Here is a 20,687-nt window from a genome sequence, read left to right on the forward strand (position 1 = left end):
GTTCCTAGACATGAAGTTGGTCAAAACCCAAATTTTAAAAACAGCTAATACCATTTTTGGGAGTTCTTAGACATGAAGGTCTTCAAAATATGTTGTTAAAAATCATGTACAATACTATTTTCAGAATCAGACTACAATCGCAAATTCTTTTATACCATCCCATTTTCATTCTGAGAGAGAAAAAGATTTTCCAGTCTAGGCATATTGGTTATTTGATTCTGGGCAAAATTCTGGTATTGTCCCCATGTACCAAAAACCTTCCTAGACATGAAATTTGTCAAAACCCAAAATTGTTTAAAAAAGCTAATAAAACTTAGGAGTTCTTAGACATGAAGTTCTTCAAAAAATGAAGTTGTTAAAAACCATGTACAATACTATTTTCAGAATCAGACTACAACCGCAAATTCTTTTATACCATTCCATTTTCATCTTGAGAAAGTGTTTCCATTCTAGGCATATTGGTTTTTTGATTCTAGGCAAGATTCTGGTATTATCCCCATGTCCCAAAAAAGTTCCTAGACATTAAATTGGTCAAAACCCAAAATTGTTAAAAACAGCTAATACCATTTTTGGGAGTTCTTAGACATGAAGGTCTTGAAAACATGAAGTTGTTAAAAACCATGTACAATACTATTTTCAGAATCAGACTACAACCGCTAATTCTTTTATACCATCCCATTTTCACTTTGACAGAGGAAAGTTTTTTCCAATGTAGGCATATTGGTTTTTTGATTCTGGTATTATCCCCATGTCCCAAAAACGTTCCTAGACATGAAATTCTTTTATACCATCCCATTTTCATTCTGAGAGAGAAAAAGATTTTCCAATCTAGGCATCTTGGTTTTTTGATTCTGAGCAAAATTCTGGTATTATCCCCATGTCCCAAAAACGTTCCTAGACATGAAATTGGTCAAAACCCAAATTTGTTAAAAACAGCTAATACCATTTTTGGGAGTTCTTAGACATAAAGGTCTTCAAAACATGTTAAAAATCATGTACAATACTATTTTCAGAATCAGACTACAACCGCAAATTCTTTTATACCATTCCATTTTCATCTTGAGAAAGTGTTTCCAATCTAGGCAAATTGGTTTTTGGATTCTGGGCAAATTCTGGTATTATCCCCATGTACCAAAACGTTCCTATACATGAAATTGGTCAAAACCCAAAATTGTTAAAAACAGCTAATACCATTTTTGAGAGTTCTTAGACATGAAGGTCTTCAAAACATGTTGTTAAAAATCATGTACAATACTATTTTCAGAATCAGACTACAACCGCAAATTCTTTTATACCATTCCATTTTTCATCTTGAGAAAGTGTTTCCAATCAGGGCAAATTGGTTTTTTGATTCTGGGCAAATTCTGGTATTATCCCCATGTACCAAAAACAAATTGGTTTTTTGATTCTGGGCAAATTCTGGTATTATCCCCATGTACCAAAAACGTTCCTAGACATGAAATTTGTCAAAACCCAAAATTGTTAAAAACAGCTAATACCATTTTTGGGAGCTTAGACATGAAGTTCTTCAAAAAATGAAGTGGTTAAAAACCATGTACAATACTATTTTCAGAATCAAGCTACAACCGCAAATTCTTTTATACCATCCCATTTTCATTTTGAGAGAGAAAAGGTTTTTCCAATCTAGGCATATTGGTTTTTTGATTCTGGGCAAAATTCTGGTATTATCCCCATGTCCCAAAAACGTTCCTAGACATGAAATTGGTCAAAACCCAAATATGTTAAAAACAGCTAATACCATTTTTGCGAGTTCTTAGACATGAAGGTCTTCAAAACATGATGTTAAAAATCATGTACAATACTATTTTCAGAATCAGACTACAACCGCAAATTCTTTTATACCATTCCATTTTCATCTTGAGAAAGTGTTTCCAATCTAGGCAAATTGGTTTTTTGATTCAAAAAATGAAGTTAAAAACCATGTACAATACTATTTTCAGAATCAGACTAGAACCGCAAATTCTTTTATACCATTCCATTTTCATCTTGAGAAAGTGTTTCCAATCTAGGCAAATTGGTTTTTTGATTCTGGGCAAAATTCTGGTATTATCCCCATGTCCCAAAAACGTTCCTAGACATTAAATTGGTCAAAACCAAATTTGTTAAAAACAGCTAATACCATTTTTGGGAGTTCTTAGACATGAAGGTCTTCAAAACATGTTGTTAAAAATCATGTACAATACTATTTTCAGAATCAGACTACAACCGCAAATTCTTTTATACCATTCCATTTTCATCTTGAGAAAGTGTTTCCAATCTAGGCAAATTGGTTTTTTGATTCTGGGCAAATTCTGGTATTATCCCCATGTACCAAAAACAAATTGGTTTTTTGATTCTGGGCAAATTCTGGTATTATCCCCATGTACCAAAAACGTTCCTAGACATGAAATTTGTCAAAACCCAAAATTGTTAAAAACAGCTAATACCATTTTTGGGAGCTTATACATGAAGTTCTTCAAAAAAATGAAGTGGTTAAAAACCATGTACAATATTATTTTCAGAATCAAACTACAACCGCAAATTCTTTTATACCATCCCATTTTCATTTTGAGAGAGAAAAGGTTTTTCCATTCTAGGCATATTGGTTTTTTGATTCTGGGCAAAATTCTGGTATTATCCTCATGTCCCAAAAACGTTCCTAGACATGAAATTGGTCAAAACCCAAATTTGTTAAAAACAGCTAATACCATTTTTGGGAGTTCTTAGACATGAAGGTCTTCAAAACATGTTGTTGCCAGTGGCGGAGCTGAACGGACGGTGTGGAGCGGAGCACCGTTATACACCTCCGTTTTTATAGGTTCTCCTTGGTCCCCGAGGGCCACAGATCCTGTGATTAGGGGTCTGACGGATTGGGGGTGACGCTAGTCCGATTTCGAGGTGGCAGCCCGATCGACGAAGCGATCTATCCCCTTACGACGGAGTGCCTGTAAGCTAGGAGCTACATGGCGGCCTAGAGAGCTCCCAGCTGGTCAAGACTACACGGTGACTAGCGGAGGCGAAGGAGACGACGGAGTTGAACCAAAACATACCAGTCTGAGATCGTATTAGAGAGTTACAACTGGAGTTTTTTTTCTCCCACTCTTCTGGGCTGCGTCTTCTGAGCTTGAAAAGCCACTAGCTCCGACCAGAGAAGAGAGAAGGAGGAACCGTCATCTTCCTCTTTCCGGCTGGCGGCGACCAAGCGTTCTGGGTCTTTATAGCTTCTGGCATCTATTCTATCCTTTAACATCATGCGAAGTTTGTATAATATAATAAGAAGATCGGACGTCCCAGAGGGTTTTTCTATCGTTTTAGATGTGTTCCCGTTTTGTCTTCCCTGACTTCTGAAACTCATCTTGAGGCTCCGTTTCATCAGCGTGAACAGCGTGACTCAGCGTGACTCAGCTGCTTCCTGGTTCTTGTTTTTCCTTTCGATCTCCCCTTCTGTTGCTGAGTCACAGTCCGTCTTCATTTCTCACGCTGGGAAAACTGACAGCGAGGAAGGAGTTGCTTGCTAACCCCCCTAACAATCTTGGAGCGGACAAATCAACATCGATTACACTCAGTAGACTATTTATTTTCCTAACCAACTCAGCACATAACCACCAACTCTACGACCTAGATCTGGAGAACGTAGAATGGTCTGATATACTAATTATTGATATAGCAAATATCTTCTTAACATCAAAGTTTGCTATCCACCTGACTATATTTGATAACTAACACAAGATATCTATATTGTCCAATAACCGTTCTATAACCCATAACTTATAACTTATAATTTTACAATTATACTCAATATACTGATTAATTAAAAAATTCACTGTACTTACTTTAATGAATTTTCTGCCCTTAATATTTACTATATGTACTATAATAGGATACTAACTGCTACCAAGTGTATCATCTAAATAATCACTGCATATATTAACTGATATTTAAAATTTATTGAACTTATTGTACTTATTTTAATGAATTAATCATCTAATTAATTATCTAGTGTACCATTTAACTATTACTGTATATATTAACTGAATTTAAGCTCCCCATGTATAGAATAATCTGTTAGGAGTCCATTAACTCATTGATTCCCTCAGACTATTTGATTATAATACTAACCCCTTAAGTGATTCTCTTTTTTGGATATATATATATATTAAGTACAAAGTTATTATAGTTTAACAAAAGGAATATTAGATAAGATTTACGCATTGTATTACTCTGATTAAGTTTATATGTATTATTCTATCCAGTGATTTTCTTTGGGTATTTAGTAAGAGATAAATTTTTTTTTCAGAAACTAACTTCAATCAAGTTTAGGCCTTATTCTCTTAATAATCTATACAATATATATAAGTAATTAATATAAAACCGGCTTGATCCTGTCCCTTCGCCTCTTCTTTCCTTCCTTTTTCTCCTTCACTAGAAAGAAGAACCACTCTTATAATCTATATTCATATAAAACAACTGAAATTAACCTATCTTATTACTTTCTTATTAACTTTCTCTCCTACCCCCTTTAACTGGTTATAATTTTCCATTGCTATTTGTACTAGGGCCTTTCGATAGATTTATCTGGAACTGCCCTCTCGCTTCTATAACAACTAAAAGTCCAGCAGTATATACTATTTAAATTAAACTCTGGATCGGACCATAAGACAATTATACAAGTGGGCTAGTTGGTGGTCCATCGGGAAAATGACAAGCCTTTCAAATTTGTCCAGAGTGGGTTCTGGGAGGAAACCAACCAACCAATCAACTTCAGCCATACCGAGTCCCTCTACTCAGAGATCTCTGCAAGATATGCTACCCAGAGAAAGATCTAGCTCATATAAAGACCTTCAAGCCACTCTTCTCCAAATGCAGGAGCTAATGCTTAAGAACCACCAAGATATCAAAAAAGAACTTGGTGAGGTTAGAAATGACACAGCAGAGCTAAAAGAGAGGATGCAAAATATGGACAAAAGGCATGAGGCTTTCGAACAGCAAATGATTAAACAAGATAAAAGATAAAAGGATTCAAGATCTAGAAGACAAAATTGACCAGGACCATAAACAATTGGAAGACCTGACAGATAAACTAGTCCTTGCCAACAGAGAACTTGAAAATACAGTGATACAATTAGAGAGCGAGAAAGCGAATCAATATCTCAGATTCAAAAATCTTAGGGAGGAGAAAAGACACTATGGCCGATATTCTTTCAAAAGCTCTGGGCATTGAAAAGGATACAATGCTCAATGAAATAGATGAAGTTTATCGGATAAATACCAATTACGCCAGACGCCATAACCTCCCCAAAGAAGTACACATCAAATTTGTTAAAAAATCAGTTAGGGACGAAATACTGCACAGAGCGAGGGATGATCCCATAGAATTTAAGGGGAGACCTTAAGGGTAATCCTTAAACAAGTTCCAAAACACGTCAGAGATCTACGTAGACCCTACACAATGTAAACTTTAGATGGCTGGTCCCCGAGGGCATGCTAGTGACCTGGCAAGACAGAAAGCTAAAAATCGATTCGGTAGAAAAGGCAGAAGAATTTTACGATAAAAACTTCCCCACTGAACGGACTTCCGATATACAAGAGAGGAAAGAAACAAGGAACCCCCAACCAACCAGTCCACCATCCACAGAGCAGACCCTACTTAGTTTGGAGGGAAGTCAGGCCACTGATAGTTTAACCTCAGGTAATAATGGCTATACAGGATATCCAAAGGAAACAAGAAGTACTAGGGCAACAAGACCTAAATATAGATAACCTAAACCTGGCTCAGGAAAAACCAAACAAGAGAATCGAGTTATATACAATTAATATAAACGGACTGAATGCCCCCCAAAAAAGGAATCAAATTTTAAATAAAATTGCTAAATTAAATTTCGACATCATTGCAATGCAAGAAGTCCATATTAAACATAAATTTGAACATCTACTCCAAAGAAATAAACTTGGGAAGTTGTTTACATCTTTGGCCGCAGAGAAAAAAAGGGGTGTAATATGCTACATCAATTCGAACATCCAAGCCAAATTGAAATACAAAGATAGGGAGGGCAGAATTTTAATCTTAGAATTAAATATAGAATGAGATACAATAACACTAATTAATATCTACGCTCCGAATGAAGGCCAAGAAAGATTTTATAAAAGACTATTAAATATAATTAAAGAGCACTCCACAGACAATATCTGTCTAGTAGGAGACTTTAACGGTATAATTAATCCCGAACTGGATTATAAAAACGACAAGATGACCAAACAAAAGAAAAGAACATTACCGAAAGCTTTCTTTGAATTAATTAAAGAACTAAAATTGAAAGACAGTTGGAGAGATAGAAACCCTAATCTTAAAAAATATACCTTCTATTCCGATAGGCACCAATCTTGGTCAAGATTAGATATGGTTTGGGTAACAACAGAAATTAATACCAAAATTTATTCGACAGAGATCGATTCCAGTTACATCTCAGACCATAATGCACTCAAAGTAACTTGGAAAGGATCTAAACAGTGTTGCAGATGGTCTCTTCAAAAATCCATATTAACTCAGGAAGAGTTTAAGGTAAAATTCCAAACTGAAATGAACTATTTCTTTCAAGAAAACCCCAAAGATCATACAAATCTTCAGAATGTTTGGGACACAGCCAAAGCTGTTATCAGAGGGATAGCGATTTCATATATGGCCAAAGAATTTAAGCTAAAAAAGCAGAAATCGGCTAAATTAGAGGAAGATTATAGGGCCTTAGAAGAAGAACTCCAGAAATTTCCCCCCAAAAAAGAAATTAAACAAAACATGCTACAAATCAAACATCAACTAAATCTAATAGATCAACAAAATTTGGCACAACAAATTAAAAGAACTAACCAATATAATTTTGAAAATGCCAATAAACCTAGCAAATGGTTAGCTAATAAACTCAGAAAGCAAAAAGAAAAGAAACTAATAAACTGTCTTAAAAACAAAAATGGGGAACTATGTCACGACCTGGAAAGGAAGAAAAAGATTGCTGGCGATTTCTACAGTAAACTTTACGAGTATACTGATATTACACAAAATAACACTCAAGAACTAAAAATACAAGAAATTTTAGAACAGGCCAAACTACCTAAAGTTCCACAAGAAATGGTCAACATAGTAAATAAACCGATCACTGACACGGAATTAAAAGAAGCAATTAAAAATCAAAAAAATAATAAAGCACCAGGGCCGGATGGGCTTCCCATAGAACTATATAAAGATCTGCCTATAGAAATGGAAAAGGCCTTGTTAGAAACACTGAATGAGGCCTTAGACAGAGGTAAAATCCCAACTTCATGGACAGAAACAAACTTAGCGTTAATTCCAAAAAAAGATACAGACCATACAGATATATCTAATTACCGCCCGATCTCTCTTTTAAACGCCGATTATAAAATCTTCACCTCTATCCTAGCGAATAGAATCAAAGGATTTCTAAACTATTTTATACATTCGGACCAAAATGGTTTTCTTCCCGGGAGACAGCTTAAAAATAATATCAGAATTGTGCTAGACACAGTGGAGTATTATGAAGTTCATAACGAAAAACAAGTGGCGCTAATTTTTCTTGACGCCCAGAAGGCTTTCGACAATGTGTCCTGGAAATTCATGATTAAACAACTAGAATATATGGAATTTGGTCCCAAATTTATAAATGCAATAAAAGCCATCTACTCTGTCCAATCAGCCTATATTATTCTCAATGGGGACACATCGACAAAAATCTCTCTTTACAAGGGTACAAGACAAGGATGCCCACTGTCCCCTTTATTATTTATCTTAACCCTTGAAGTACTAACGAGAATTATTAGAGACAAGGAAGATATAAGGGGATTAAATTGCAAGAAAGAAACCTATAAACTCCAAGCTTTCGCAGACGACCTGGTATTCATTTTAGAAGATCCTTTAGACTCAGGTCCCAAATTATTAGAAGTCCTGGAAGATTATGGTGCAGTGGCAGGCCTCAAAATAAATAAAACCAAAACCCAAATTCTAACCAAAAATATGCGACAATCACAGAAAGATATATTATCAGCTAAATTGGACATTCAAATAACTACAAAAATTAAATACCTCGGCATCAATTTGACAAACAGAGTGTCTAGCTTAAAATCAAACAACTATGATACTCTAATAGACCAAATACAAGCAGACCTGTCAAAATGGAGGAACTTACAACTTTCCCTACTTTGGAGATTGCAGCCATCAAACTGAATATATTACCCCAAATTCTGTTTTTATTTCAAACAATCCCCATACAATTAAAACAGGTTTTTTTAAACAATCTGACTAAATTAACTAACAATTTCATTTGGCAAAACAAACGCCCCCGAATTCGACTGAAATATTTACAAGGTAAGAAAGAAGAGGGAGGACTGGCTCTTCCAATCTGGAAGGATTACTATATTGCCGCTTCCCTGGCACGGACAAGAGAGTGGATGAGTCTAACTAATACCAGACTTCTTAGCTTAGAAGGCCACGATCTCCATTTAGGGTGGCACTATTATCTCTGGGACGAAAAACTGACAACCCATAAATATTTCTCTAACCATTTGATAAGGAAATCACTAATCAACACTTGGAAAAAAATTAAAATTAAATTATATAAAGGAACCCCCATGTGGTACGCCCCGTTAGAAGCCTACGTACATCCAAATTTATACAAAAGAAACAATATAATAAGATATAATGACATTCTAAACTCAAATGGAACAATTAAAACAAGGCTAGAACTAGAAAATTTGGGTCAAAAAGTGGAATGGTGGGAATACCTCCAGATCCAATCTAAATATAACAAAGATAAAAAAATATCTGGGATAAGGAAAAATGCTCTTCTAGACAAGCTATGTATAGGCCCTCAAGAAAAGCTAATTAAAAATTTCTATTCTTACTTAACTTACAATGAATTGGACAACTTTAATATAAAAATTAACGTTAAGAAATGGAACCTGGACCTCAAAAACGAAATTAAAGAGGAGGAGTGGCAAACAATCTGGACTAGGAATTATAAATTGACTATCGCCACTTCCTATAAAGAAAACTTGATCAAAATGTATTACCGATGGCATATTACCCCAATCAAGTTAACTAAATCAAACAACAAACTCTCTCCAAATTGCTGGAAATGCAAACGAGAATTGGGCACCTACTTCCACTTATGGTGGCAATGTACCAAAGCAAATTTATTTTGGAATAAGATCGGAATTTTCATTTTGAGAGAGAAAAGTTTTTCCAATCTAGGCAAATTGGTTTTTTGATTCTGGGCAAAATTCTGGTATTATCCCCATGTCCCAAAAACGTTCCTAGAGATGAAATTTGTCAAAACCCAAATTTGTTAAAAACAGCTAATACCATTTTTGGGAGTTCTTAGACATGAAGGTCTTGAAAACATGAAGTTGTTAAAAATCATGTACAATACTATTTTCAGAACCAGACTACAACCGCAAATTCTTTTATACCATCCCATTTTCATTCTGAGAGAGAAAAAGATTTTCCAATCTAGGCATATTGGTTATTTGATTCTGGGCAAAATTCTGGTATTGTCCCCATGTACCAAAAACCTTCCTAGACATGAAACTTGTCAAAACCCAAATTTGTTAAAAACAGCTAATACCATTTTTGGGACTACTTAGACATGAAGGTGTTTGAAAGATGAAGTTGTTGAAAACCATGTACAATACTATTTTCAGAATCAGACTACAACCGCAAATTCTTTTATACCATCACGTTTTCATCTTGAGAAAGTGTTTCCAATCTAGGCATATTGGTTTTTTGATTCTGGGCAAAATTCTGGTATTATCCCCATGTCCCAAAAACGTTCCTAGACATGAAATTGGTCAAAACCCAAAATTTTTAAAAACAGCTAATACCATTTTTGGGAGCTTAGACATGAAGTTCTTCTAAAAATGAAGTTGTTGAAAACCATGTACAATACTATTTTCAGAATCAGACTACAACCGCAAATTCTTTTATACCATCACGTTTTCATTTTGAGAGAGAAAAAGTTTTTCCAATCTAGGCAAATTCGTTTTTTGATTCTGGGCAAAATACTAGTATTAACCCCATGTACCAAAAACGTTCCTAGACATGAAATTTGTCAAAACCCCAAATTGTTAAAAACAGCTAATACCATTTTTGGGAGTTCTTAGACATGAAGGTCTTCAAAACATGATGTTGTTAAAAACCATGTACAATACTATTTTCAGAATCAGACTACAACCGCAAATTCTTTTATACCATCCCATTTTCATTTTGAGAAAGTGTTTCCAATCTAGGTGTTGTGATTCCGTCCGAGGCCCCTCGGTTTCCTGCTCAGAGGGGGAGGATGAGGAACAGGAGGTGCAGGCAGACGAGGAGGAGGAATCTCAGGCTGAGGAAGAGGGGGAACAGCCAGAGGCCCCCGAGAGGGAGCTCTCCCCAGCAAGCAGCCTGGATTCCTTAGAGGAAAATGCACAAGCAATAATCGATCTGCGACAGAGAAGAGCTACACAAAGAAGGGACCAATTAGCTAGGTACTTTCAGCACTAAAGAGGCAACAGCTGGGTTTGGGTGTGGTGCTCTCTGGAAAGGCTAAAAGGCAGACCCACCCTTCCTGGCTTGTGGAGTATTATCTTTGGGAGTCCTGGGACCTGGCTGTGCTCTTTGGCGTCTTGGAATTCTGGTTTGTGACTTTGAATACTGAAACCTTGGGGGGAAAAGGTGGGGGGGGTCTTATTCTCTACAGTGGTGGGTGTGCCAGCAAGAAGGCTGCGCTGCTGTATTGTCTGGACATCAGGACTCTGCTGTAAAGTCTCATAACCTGCCTGTGGGGAAGAACAGGTTTTTCTTTGTGTTTATTTTTCAAGCTATAAAGTACTTTTGCTTTTAAGCATGTAAAGGAAGGAAGGGAGAAAGAGACACAGAGAGGAAAGGAAGGAAGGAAGGAAAGGAAAGACAGAGGGAAAGGAAGGAAGTGAGAAAGAGACCCAGAGAGGAAAGGAAGGAAGGAAGGAAGGAAAGAAAAGACAGAGGGAAAGGAAAGGAAGAGAGAAAAGGACACAGAGAGGAAAGGAAGGAAGGAAAGAAAAGACAGAGGGAAAGGAAGGAAAGGCGTGTCAGTTATGACATTTGGAAGTGACCGTTATGACAGTTGGGAGTGTCTGTTATGACAGTTGGAAGTGACCGTTATGACAGTTGGGGGTGTCAGTCATGACAGTTGGGGATGTAAGTTATGACAGTTGGGGGTGTCAGTTATGACAGATGGGGGTGTCAGTTATGACAGTTGGGGGTGACCGTTATGACAGTTGGGGATGTCAGTTATGACAGTTGGAAGTGACCGTTATGACAATTGGGGGTGTCAGTTATGACAGTTGAGGGTGTCAGTTATGACAGTTGGGGGTGTCAGTTATGACAGTTGGGGGTGTCAGTTATGACAGTTGGGGATGTCAGTTATGACAGTTGGGGGTGTCAGTTATGACAGTTGGGGGTGTCAGTTATGACAGTTGGGGGTGTCAGTTATGACAGTTGGGGGTGACCGTTATGACACTTGGGGATGTCAGTTATGACAGTTGGGGGTGTCAGTTATGACAATTGGGGGTGACCGTTATGACAGTTGGGGATGTTAGTTATGACAGTTGGAAGTGACCGTTATGACAGTTGGGGGTGTCAGTTATGACAGTTGGGCGTGTCAGTTATGATAGTGGGGGATGTCAGTTATGATAGTGGGGGATGTCAGTTATGATAGTGGGGGATGTCAGTTATGACAGTTGGGGATGTCAGTTATGACAGTTGGGCGTGTCAGTTATGACAGTTGGGCGTGTCAGTTATGACAGTTGGGGGTGTCAGTTATGACAGTTGGGGGTGACCGTTATGACAGTTGGGGGTGTCAGTTATGACAGTTGGGCGTGTCAGTTATGACAGTTGGGCGTGTCAGTTATGACAGTTGGGGGTGTCCGTTATGACAGTTTGGGATGTCAGTTATGACAGTTGGGAGTGTCAGTTATGACAGTTGGGGATGTCAGTTATGACAGTTGGGGATGTCAGTTATGACAGTTGGGGGTGTCAGTTATGACAATTGGGGGTGACCGTAATGACAGTTGGGGGTGTCAGTTATGACAATTGGAAGTGACCGTTATGACAGTTGGGGGTGTCAGTTATGACAATTGGAAGTGACCGTTATGACAGTTGGGGGTGTCAGTTATGACAATTGGGGGTGACCGTAATGACAGTTGGGGGTGTCAGTTATGACAATTGGAAGTGACCGTTATGACAGTTGGGCGTGTCAGTTATGACAGTTTCGGGTATCAGTTATGACAGTTGGGCGTGTCAGTTATGACAGTTGGGGGTGTCAGTTATGACAGCTGGGTGTAACAGTTATGACAGTTGGGGGTGTCAGTTATGACAGTTGGCCGTGTCAGTTATGACAGTGGGGGATGTCTGTTATGATAGTGGGGGATGTCAGTTATGACAGTTGGGCGTGTCAGTTATGACAGTTGGGCGTGTCAGTTATGACATTTGGGGGTGTCCGTTATGACTGTTGGGGATGTCAGTTATGACAGTTGGGAGTGTCAGTTATGATAGTTGGGGATGTCAGTTATGACAGTTGGGGATGTCAGTTATGACAGTTGGGGGTGTCAGTTATGACAATTGGGGGTGACCGTAATGACAGTTGGGGATGTCAGTTATGACAGTTGGAAGGGACCGTTATGACAGTTGGGGGTGTCAGTTATGACAGTTGGGAGTGTCAGTTATGACAGTTGGGGGTGTCAGTTATGACAGTTGGGGGTGTCAGTTATGACAATTGGGGGTGACCGTTATGACAGTTGGGGATGTCAGTTATGACAGTTGGGGGTGTCCGTTATGACACTTGGGGTTGTCAGTTATGACAGTTGGGGGTGACCATTATGACTGTTGGGGGTGTCCGTTATGACACTTGGGGTTGTCAGTTCTGACAGTTGGGGGTGACCGTTATGACACTTGGGGGTGTCAGTTATAACAGTTGAGGGTGTCAGTTATGACATTTGGGGATGTCAGTTATGACAGCTGGGTGTCACAGTTATGACAGTTGGGGGTGTCAGTTATGACAGTTGGGCGTGTCAGTTATGACAGTGGGGGATGTCAGTTATGATAGTGGGGGATGTCAGTTATGACAGTTGGGGGTTTCAGTTATGACACTTGGGCGTGTCAGTTATGACAGTTGGGGGTGTCAGTTATGACAGTTCGGGGTGTCAGTTATGACAGTGGGGGATGTCAGTTATGACAGTTGGGGGTGACCGTTATGACAGTTGGGGGTGTCAGTTATGACAGTTGGGCGTGTCATTTATGACAGTTCGGCGTGTCAGTTATGACAGTGGGGGGTGTCAGTTATGACAGTTGGGGGTGTCAGTTATGACAGTTGGGTGTGTCAGTTATGATAGTTGGGCGTGTCAGTTATGACAGTGGGGGATGTCAGTTATGACAGTTGGCGGTGTCAGTTATGACAGTTGGGCGTGTCAGTGATGACAGTTTCGGGTATCAGTTATGACAGTTGGGCGTGTCAGTTATGACAGTTGGGGGTGTCAGTTATGACAGTTGGGCGTGTCAGTTATGACAGTTGGTGGTGTCAGTTATGACAGTTGGGGGTGTCAGTTATGACAGTTGGGGGTGACCGTTATGACAGTTGGGGGTGTCAGTTATGACAGTTGAGGGTGTCAGTTATGACAGTTGGGGATGTCAGTTATAACAGCTGGGTGTAACAGTTATGACAGTTGGGGGTGTCAGTTATGACAGTTGGCCGTGTCAGTTATGACAGTGGGGGATGTCTGTTATGATAGTGGGGGATGTCAGTTATGACAGTTGGGGGTGTCAGTTATGACAGTTGGGCGTGTCAGTTATGACATTTGGTGGTGTCAGTTATGACAGTTGGGGGTGACCGTTATGACAGTTGGGGATGTCAGTTATGACAGTTGAGGGTGTCAGTTATGACAGTTGGGGATGTCTGTTATGACAGCTGGGTGTCACAGTTATGACAGTTTTGGGTGTCACTTATGACAGTTGGGGGTGTCAGTTATGACAATTGGGGGTGACCGTTATAACAGTTGGGGATGTCAATTATGACAGTTGGGGTTGTCCGTTATGACACTTGGGGATGTCAGTTATGACAGTTGGGGGTGTCAGTTATGACAGTTGGGGGTGTCAGTTATGACAGTTGGGGATGCCAGTTATGACAGTTGGGGGTGTCCGTTATGACACTTGGGGTTGTCAGTTATGACAGTTGGGGGTGACCATTATGACAGTTTGGGGTGTCCGTTATGACACTTGGGGTTGTCAGTTATGACAGTTGGGGGTGACCGTTATGACAGTTGGGGATGTCAGTTATGACAGTTGGAAGTGAACGTTATGACAGTTGGGGGTGTCAGTTATAACAGTTGAGGGTGTCAGTTATGACAGTTGGGGATGTCAGTTATGACAGCTGGGTGTCACAGTTATGACAGTTGGGCCTGTCAGTTATGACAGTTGGGCGTGTCAGTTATGATAGTGGGGGATGTCAGTTATGACAGTTGGGGGTTTCAGTTATGACACTTGGGCGTGTCAGTTATGACAGTTGGGGGTGTCAGTTATGACAGTTGGGGGTGTCAGTTATGACAGTGGGGGATGTCAGTTATGACAGTTGGGGGTGACCGTTATGACAGTTGGGGGTGTCAGTTATGACAGTTGGGCGTGTCAGTTATGACAGTTGGGCGTGTCAGTTATGACAGTGGGGGATGTCAGTTATGGCAGTTGGGGGTGTCAGTTATGACAGTTGGGCGTGTCAGTTATGACAGTTGGGCCTGTCAGTTATGACAGTGGGGGATGTCAGTTATGACAGTTGGCGGTGTCAGTTATGACAGTTGGGCGTGTCAGTTATGACAGTTGGTGGTGTCAGTCATGACAGTTGGGCGTGTCAGTTATGACAGTTGGTGGTGTCAGTTATGACAGTGGGGGGTGACCGTTATGACAGTGGGGGGTGACCGTTATAACAGTTGGGTGTCACAGTTATGACAGTTGGGGGTGTCAGTTATGACAGTTGGCCGTGTCAGTTATGACAGTGGGGGATGTCTGTTATGATAGTGGGGGATGTCAGTTATGACAGTTGGGGGTGTTAGTTATGACACTTGGGGTTGTCAGTTATGACAGTTGGGGGTGACCATTATGACAGTTTGGGGTGTCCGTTATGACACTTGGGGTTGTCAGTTATGACAGTTGGGGGTGACCGTTATGACAGTTGGGGATGTCAGTTATGACAGTTGGAAGTGACCGTTATGACAGTTGGGGGTGTCAGTTATAACAGTTGAGGGTGTCAGTTATGACAGTTGGGGATGTCAGTTATGACAGCTGGGTGTCACAGTTATGACAGTTGGGGGTGTCAGTTATGACAGTTGGGTGTGTCAGTTATGACAGTGGGGGATGTCAGTTATGATAGTGGGGGATGTCAGTTATGACAGTTGGGGGTTTCAGTTATGACACTTGGGCGTGTCAGTTATGACAGTTGGGGGTGTCAGTTATGACAGTTGGGGGTGTCAGTTATGACAGTGGGGGATGTCAGTTATGACAGTTGGGGGTGACCGTTATGACAGTTGGGGGTGTCAGTTATGACAGTTGGGCGTGTCAGTTATGACAGTTCGGCGTGTCAGTTATGACAGTGGGGGATGTCAGTTATGACAGTTGGGGGTGTCAGTTATGACAGTTGGGCGTGTCAGTTATGACAGTTGGGGGTGTCAGTTATGACAGTTGAGGGTGTCAGTTATGACAGTTGGGGATGTCAGTTATAACAGCTGGGTGTCACAGTTATGACAGTTGGGGGTGTCAGTTATGACAGTTGGCCGTGTCAGTTATGACATTGGGGGATGACTGTTATGATAGTGGGGGATGTCAGTTATGACAGTTGGGGGTGTCAGTTATGACAGTTGGGCGTGTCAGTTATGAGAGTTGGTGGTGTCAGTTATGCCAGTTGGGGGTGTCAGTTATGCCAGTTGGGGGTGACCGTTATGACAGTTGGGGATGTCAGTTATGACAGTTGAGGGTGTCAGTTATGACAGATGGGGATGTCAGTTATGACAGCTGGGTGTCACAGTTATGACAGTTGGGGGTGTCACTTATGACAGTTGGGGGTGTCAGTTATGACAATTGGGGGTGACCGTTATAACAGTTGGGGATGTCAATTATGACAGTTGGGGTTGTCCGTTATGACACTTGGGGATGTCAGTTATGACAGTTGGGGGTGTCAGTTATGACAGTTGGGGGTGTCAGTTATGACAGTTGGGGATGCCAGTTATGACAGTTGGGCGTGTCAGTTATGACAGTTGGGCGTGTCAGTTATGACAGTTGGGCGTGTCAGTTATGACAGTTGGGGGTGACCGTTATGACAGTTGGGGGTGTCAGTTATGACAGTTGAGCGTGTCAGTTATGACAGTTGGGCGTGTCAGTTATGACAGTGGTGGATGTCAGTTATAACAGTTGGGGGTGACCGTTATGACAGTTGGGGATGTCAGTTATGACAGTTGGGCGTGTCAGTTATGACAGTTGGGCGTGTCAGTTACGACAGTGGGGGATGTCAGTTATGACAGTTGGGGGTGACCGTTATGACAGTTGGGCGTGTCAGTTATGACAGTGGGGGATGTCAGTTATGACAGTTGGGTGTGTCAGTTATGACAGTTGGGGGTGACCATTATGACAGTTGGGGGTGTCAGTTATAACAGTTGAGGGTGTCAGTTATGACAGTGGGGGATGTCAGTTATGATAGTGGGGGATGTCAGTTATGACAGTTGGGGTTGTCAGTTATGACACGTGGGCGTGTCAGTTATGACAGTTGGGGGTGTAAGTTATGACAATTGGGGGTGACCGTTATGACAGTTGGGGATGTCAGTTATGACAGTTGGAAGTGACCGTTATGACAGTTGGGGGTGTCAGTTATGACAGTTGAGGGTGTCAGTTATGACAGTTGGGGGTGACCGTTATGACACTTGGGGATGTCAGTTATGACAGTTGGGGGTGTCAGTTATGACAATTGGGGGTGACCGTTATGACAGTTGGGGATGTCAGTTATGACAGTTGGGGATGTCAGTTATGACAGTTGGAAGTGACCGTTATGACAGTTGGGGGTGTCAGTTATGACAGTTGGGCGTGTCAGTTATGACAGTGGGGGATGTCAGTTATGATAGTGGGGGATGTCAGTTATGACAGTTGGGGGTGTCCGTTATGACACTTGGGGTTGTCAGTTATGACAGTTGGGGGTGACCGTTATGACAGTTGGGGATGTCAGTTATGACAGCTGGGTGTCACAGTTATGACAGTTGGGGGTGTCAGTTATGACAGTTGGGCGTGTCAGTTATGACAGTGGGGGATGTAAGTTATGATAGTGGGGGATGTCAGTTATGACAGTTGGGGGTTTCAGTTATGACACTTGGGCGTGTCAGTTATGACAGTTGGGGGTTTCAGTTATGACACTTGGGCGTGTCAGTTATGACAGTTGGGCGTGTCAGTTATGACAGTTGGGGGTGACCTTTATGACAGTTGGGGATGTCAGTTATGACAGTTGGAAGTGACCGTTATGACAGTTGGGGGTGTCAGTTATGACAGTTGAGGGTGTCAGTTATGACAGTTGGGGATGTCAGTTATGACAGCTTGGTGTCACAGTTATGACAGCTGGGTGTCACAGTTATGACAGTTGGGGGTGTCAGTTATGACAGTTGGGGGTGTCAGTTATGACAGTTGGGCGTGTCAGTTATGACAGTTGGGCGTGTCAGTTATGACAGTTGGGAGTGTCAGTTATGACAGTTGGGGGTGACCGTTATGACAGTTGGGGATGTCAGTTATGACCGTTGGAAGTGACCGTTATGACAGTTGGGGGGTGTCAGTTATGACAGTTGGGGATGTCAGTTATGACAGCTGGGTGTCACAGTTATGACAGTTGGGGGTGTCACTTATGACAGTTGGGGGTGTGAGTTATGACAATTGGGGGTGACCGTTATAACAGTTGGGGATGTCAATTATGATAGTTGGGGGTGTCCGTTATGACACTTGGGGATGTCTGTTATGACAGTTGGGGGTGTCAGTTATGACAGTTGTGGGTGTCAGTTATGACAGTTGGGCGTGTCAGTTATGACGGGGGTGGATGTCAGTTATGACAGTTAGGGGTGACCGTTATGACAGTTGGGGATGTCAGTTATGACAGTTGGGCGTGTCAGTTATGACATTTGGACGTGTCAGTTATGACAGTTGGGGATGTTAGTTATGACAGTTGGGGGTGACCGTTATGACAGTTGGGCGTGTCAGTTATGACAGTGGGGGATGTCAGTTATGACAGTTGGGCGTGTCAGTTATGACAGTGGGGGATGTCAGTTATGACAGTTGGGGGTGACCGTTATGACAGTTGGGGGTGTCAGTTATGACAGTTGGGCGTGTCAGTTATGACAGTTGGGCGTGTCAGTTATGATAGTGGGGGATGTCAGTTATGATAGTGGGGGATGTCAGTTATGACAGTTGGGGATGTCAGTTATGACAGTTGGGAGTGTCAGTTATGACAGTTGGGGGTGTCAGTTATGACACTTGGGGATGTCAGTTATGACAGTTGGGGGTGTCAGTTATGACAATTGGGGGTGACCGTTATGACAGTTGGGGATGTCAGTTATGACAGTTGGAAGTGACCGTTATGACAGTTGGGGGTGTCAGTTATGACAGTTGGGAGTATCAGTTATGACAGTTGGGGGTGTCCGTTATGACACTTGGGGATGTCAGTTATGACAGTTGGGGGTGTCAGTTATGACAATTGGGGGTGACCGTTATGACAGTTGGGGATGTCAGTTATGACAGTTGGGGGTGTCCGTTATGACACTTGGGGTTGTCAGTTATGACAGTTGGGGGTGACCATTATGACTGTTGGGGGTGTCCGTTATGACACTTGGGGTTGTCAGTTATGACAGTTGGGGGTGACCGTTATGACAGTTGGGGATGTCAGTTATGACAGTTGGAAGTGACCGTTATGACAGTTGGGGGTGTCAGTTATAACAGTTGAGTGTGTCAGTTATGACAGTTGGGCGTGTCAGTTATGACAGTTGGGCGTGTCAGTTTTGACAGTTGGGGGTGACCGTTATGACAGTTGGGGGTGTCAGTTATGACAGTTGGGCGTGTCAGTTATGACAGTTGGGGATGTCAGTTATGACAGTTGGAAGTGACCGTTATGACAGTTGGGGGTGTCAGTTATGACAGTTGAGGGTGTCAGTTATGACAGTTGGGGATGTCAGTTATGACAGCTGGGTGTCACAGTTATGACAATTGGGGGTGTCAGTTATGACAGTTGGCGATGTGAGTTATGACAGTTGGCGATGTCAGTTATGACAGTTGGGCGTGTCAGTTATGACAGTTGGGCGTGTCAGTTATGACAGTGGGGGATGTCAGTTATGACAGTTGGGGGTGTCAGTTATGACAGTTCGGCGTGTCAGTTATGACAGTTGGGCGTGTATGTTATGACAGTGGGGGATGTCAGTTATGACAGTTGGGGGTGACCGTTATGACAGTTGGGGATGTCAATTATGACAGTTGGGCGTGTCAGTTATGACAGTTGGGCGTGTCAGTTATGACATTTGGAAGTGACCGTTATGACAGTTGGGAGTGTCTGTTATGACAGTTGGAAGTGACCGTTATGACAGTTGGGGGTGTCAGTTATGACAGTTGGGGATGTCAGTTATGACAGTTGGGGGTGTCAGTTATGACAGATGGGGGTGTCAGTTATGACAGATGGGGGTGACCGTTATGACAGTTGGGGATGTCAGTTATGACAGTTGGAAGTGACCGTTATGACAGTTGGGGATGTCAGTTATGACAGTTGGGCGTGTTAGTTATGACAGTGGGGGATGTCAGTTATGATAGTGGGGGATGTCAGTTATGACAGTTGGGGGTGTCCGTTATGACACTTGGGGTTGTCAGTTATGACAGTTGGGGGTGACCGTTATGACAGTTGGGGATGTCAGTTATGACAGCTGGGTGTCACAGTTATGACAGTTGGGGGTGTCAGTTATGACAGTTGGGCATGTCAGTTATGACAGTGGGGGATGTCAGTTATGATAGTCGGGGATGTCAGTTATGACAGTTGGGGGTTTCAGTTATGACACTTTGGCGTGTCAGTTATGACAGTTGGGGGTGTCAGTTATGACAGTTGGGGGTGTCAGTTATGACATTGGGGGATGTCAGTTATGACAGTTGGGGGTGACCGTTATGACAGTTGGGGGTGTCAGTTATGACAGTTCGGCGTCTCAGTTATGACAGTGGGGGATGTCAGTTATGACAGTTGAGTGTGTCAGTTATGACAGTTGGGCGTGTCAGTTATGACAGTTGGGCGTGTCAGTTTTGACAGTTGGGGGTGTCAGTTATAACAGTTGAGTGTGTCAGTTATGACAGTTGGGCGTGTCAGTTATGACAGTTGGGCGTGTCAGTTATGACAGTGGGGGATGTCAGTTATGACAGTTGGGGGTGACCGTTATGACAGTTGGGGGTGTCAGTTATGACAGTTCGGCGTGTCAGTTATGACAGTTGGGCGTGTATGTTATGACATTGGGGGATGTCAGTTATGACAGTTGGGGGTGACCGTTATAACAGTTGGGGATGTCAATTATGACAGTTGGGCGTGTCAGTTATGACAGTTGGGCGTGTCAGTTGTGACATTTGGAAGTGACCGTTA

The 20,687-nt window shown here is 41.8% G+C and overlaps 1 long non-coding RNA gene across 1 annotated transcript in view; it reads right to left on the reverse strand.

The window, feature by feature from the left end:
- Window positions 1-1,966: 1,966 nt before the first annotated feature.
- LOC139172879 (uncharacterized) overlaps window positions 1,967-20,687 on the reverse strand; it is a 139,298-nt gene continuing 120,577 nt past the window's right edge. The window contains exon 3 of the long non-coding RNA XR_011559948.1: window positions 1,967-3,531. This is a non-coding gene — a long non-coding RNA (uncharacterized lncRNA). The remainder of the gene's footprint in view (window positions 3,532-20,687) is intronic.

Source organism: Erythrolamprus reginae, chromosome 10 (assembly GCF_031021105.1).
Source record: "Erythrolamprus reginae isolate rEryReg1 chromosome 10, rEryReg1.hap1, whole genome shotgun sequence".
In the NCBI taxonomy this organism is placed as follows: domain Eukaryota; kingdom Metazoa; phylum Chordata; class Lepidosauria; order Squamata; family Dipsadidae; genus Erythrolamprus; species Erythrolamprus reginae.